The sequence below is a fragment of the Squalius cephalus genome (assembly GCF_949319135.1).
Source record: "Squalius cephalus genome assembly, chromosome: 8".
Taxonomy (NCBI): domain Eukaryota; kingdom Metazoa; phylum Chordata; class Actinopteri; order Cypriniformes; family Leuciscidae; genus Squalius; species Squalius cephalus.
In genome coordinates, this window is record NC_137129.1 from 17,474,729 (window position 1) to 17,478,826 (window position 4,098).

The following is a 4,098-nucleotide window of genomic DNA, read 5'->3' on the forward strand; positions in this document are numbered from 1 at the left end:
TGCATGCCAGACAAGTAATTGGCAATGTCACTTTGTAAAGAAATATGGTAACACTTTACAATAACAGTAAATGAATAATCATGTACTAATGCCTGAATTAATAGTTACTTTAACATGAACTCATGATTAGTGAAAACACACTAATCATGAAACAATGAAGAGCGATCCTTAACTATGACAGGTGTCATAAGGATTCATGCATGAATAACAGCAGCCTTAAAGGTGCTCTAAGCGATGTTGGGTGACGTCACTTCTTGTTGACGTTCAAAGTATTGTCAAACAAAACAGAGGCTAGCTCGACCGGTTTTTGTGGAACCGATTCCTCAGGAACTGTTGTAAGTCTCAGTAGGTTGAGTTTGATGGGAAAGAGAATATCACAAAACAGATTAAGATGAATTATTAATTTAGTATCTTTTGATGAGGATCAGTGAAAATAATGACAAACTAATCCTGTGCCATTCAGTAATGTTTATGACAAAGCTGCAGATGTCAATAGTTTAAATTATGACTATTAATAAATAGTATTAATACTTTTTTTTACATTTATTTCAAATACGGAACCTGATTGATTTAGTTTACCCCTAAATGTTAATTAATACATGACCTATCAAACATGTACTAACATGTAGTTAATGCTGCCGTTATTCATGCATGAACCCTTATGTGTAACAGAATCCACTGGAGGCAAGTTGAAGTGAGAACCCAAGTGCAGCTCTAATTCCAAAACATGATCAAACATAAAACAAAGTCATGGCGTGGCATGGAACTCAAAACATGAACATGAACTTACAAGACACAACATTGGTTACAGGAAACATGACAAAGACATGAGACATGGCCAAAACAAGACGTGACAATATGAATCCTGTCGTAGTTAAGGATTGCTCTTCATTGATTCATGATTAGTTTGTTTTCACTAATCATGAGTTCATGTTGAAGTAACTATTAATTAAAGTATTAGTACATGATTATACATGTACTGTTATTGTAAAGTGTTACCAGAAAGACTATGCGCCCATGCACATACGTATTCATACATGTAATACATGTAATACGCATGTGCATGCCATCACCGTTTTCCCAGATTCACATTTTTGAAGTTTACACGGAGATGATAACGGTACCGCTTTCAAAACCCATTTTTAAAAATGTGGACTTGTATACTTCAAAGTTTGCGTTCTCAGGCCACCAAAACACTGTTGTCGTGTAAATGAATAGCAAAAAACGTTTTCAGTTGAAAAAGTTAATAACTAATGGTTTTACTTTCTTCTAGAGCTGCTGAACAGCCAAAACAAGCTTTGTTGCATTAATTTCCTATTATCACTGTAAAGCTTCTTTGAAAAAATCTGTTGTAAAAAGGACTAGTCTGTATATATGTATGTTGATTGTCAGGTCTTGTTTTTCTATAGCAGGTATGTTGGTGTGCTCCATTATGTTTACTTGAGTTTTTGTTTTGCCGTTTTTTAGTTATTTGTATTCTCTTATTTCTCTTTTAATTAATCTTCTACACTTGGATTCAACCCTCCCTCGTCTCTGAGTTCGCTAGCGTTACACCCATACATGAAAATTCTATCATCGTGACCACCCTCATTCCAAACCTTTGAATTTTTTATTATTATTATTTTGAACAATTTACAAACAGCTCTAGATAAAACATAATACCATTCATTGTAACCAGAATTGTCAAGCTACAAAAATATTACTTGTTCATTAAATACACATGCTAAATAATTTACATGTGGCATGTTATGATAGCTTTGGGTTTTATCTGAAATAGATAAGATGAATTGCCTCCAGGGCTACAACTCAAATAAAAAATGTGTGTTTATGTTACAGATTAAGTTCCTCTAACTCAGTATACTTTGTTGGTTGAAAATAATTTAATTTGAAGTTGTCATAACTCAAAAAAAGGAAAAGAAGAAGAAAAAAGATGCCAACACATTATTTTTTTTAGAGCACATACATGCCTGTTAAATAAACTCTTTTCAAATTATATTTTGAAAAAGTTGGACAGTGAAATTAAATACAGTAGAAAAAAAAGGGAAGGGAAATATAAAACTTTAGGAGTGTTATTGGTCGCTTCACTGTTGTAGCTACTGAAAACAGAAAAAAGTTCAGCATGTTTTAATTTAAAGCAGTGACTCAACAGTTTAACTGACTTCATTACTTGTGGAAAGCATCTCATTTCCATTTTAAACCATTTTCATAGACCTTCATCTGTCTTCTCATGTTCAAAGGGACACTTATAACCCAACAATAAATTTAACAAGAGCTTATTACCCCTGAGCAACAGACTGACACCCTTCATCTTCAGTTTCCCACTGCAACCCATTGAAACCCATTGAAACCCCTTTAACCCAATGAAGTGTCAGCAGCACCTCTGCTGTTTGCACTGTAAATCACACCTTATACTCATAGCTCTGTATAAAATCATAATTTATGTAGAATCATTAATCAACTGCTGTAAAAACAAAACAAAAATTTCAAGGCAATCAATCTAAAAAATCAGAGCTCATAACAGTTTATCTCAGGTTTTGACTGTAACCCTGGTTCCCTGAAAATAGGAACGAGACACTGCGTCTTGGATTGGCGCTATGGGGAATGTCCTCAGCGTGATTGGTGTCTGAGGCACATGTGACAAACACGCCAATTAATTGCCTGACGACAGTCCATGACATCACAAGCTGAGCGTCTGTAAGTATAAAAGGGTGCCTGTAATACACGTCATCAACTCTTTGTCTGAAGGAGATGCACAGGCAGGCCCTAGCCATGGAAACAAGATGCAGTGTCTTGTTCCCCTTCTTAGGGAACCAGTGTTACAGTCGTAACCTGACAAATTCTCTGTCGAAAAATCTTCGATTGACACTATGGGGAACCAATACCCACTAGGCCATGCTGAGGGAATGCCTACCTCATTAAGCGGTGAATATGCACAAACATAATGGGCATAGCATGGGCTGATTCTGCTGATACTTAGCATGTCAGAGCGTATCCAAAAAGACTCATATAGACTGTCAAGTGGTACCACTCCCTATGCCACTGTCTTCTAATAACAGAAGGAGAACAAAATAACTTTCCTGCTAAGACAGAATGTGAGATCAAATGCCCTGCCATAAAGCTCACTAATCTGGAGAAAAGATCCCAAAGAAAGAGCATAGGACACCGCCTTGCCCAATCTTCATACCACGTTTATCTTTGAGTCCCCCTCTTCTACTCCCTCTCCTTTCCCTTGACTCGAGTATCTTGTGAAACGATCTTTTTTCCCGTCATGTTTGGTATCATTTTAAATGTCTCAATGCAATTGGTAAAATGGTCTCAGTTTCACAGTAGACAAATATATATTGAGGGATATTTAAAACTTAAGAGAATTATGTTCTCCTGTTGTAGTTGGTGTCCCTTCAAAGTTAATGTAACTCTTGGTCCACACCCCCAAAACGAGGTGCAACCCTTTGGGGCACATGTATAGGCTCAACCAAATTCAACAAATATTTACAGTTCTTTTGTTCTGGTATGGGTATTTAAGGCAAAAGAGCCATTGGGATTCTGTGACCAGAAAAACCTGCGCAGTGCTGCAGTCACTGCATCAGTGTCTTGAGTCCTGCACCAAGAATACTCGCACAACTGCTGTAAGTCTCTCTCCTGTGAGGCAAGCATCTCTAACTCTTAGATTCATCTTTGAGCAATTGATATTATGTATTTATAATTTCTGAATTGGCATGATTTATATTTACCTGACAAATAAAAGGTTATATTTGATTTATTCTCTATTCTTCTGAAATGATTATGGCCAGTAGATTAAGTGGAGTCTGGTGTTTCCGCAAATCTACACTTTTTGATTGGTCACGCATGTAGCAGCCAACTAAAAGGTATTTGTTAACCCTGCACCCTCTGACTGAGATCAGAACTGGTGAGTTTGTGTCCGTGAGATTCGCGACCCAGCTGGCCTGAGACTCTATGCGACATGAATGAATAACTGAAAGTATGGGATACCCAGAATAATCAAATATCCAAATTGATAACACAACTAAAATTAATAATAATCTCAGTCTAAATTTTAGAGTCATTTGAAATTGGAGTCAGATTAAATACAGCACTACA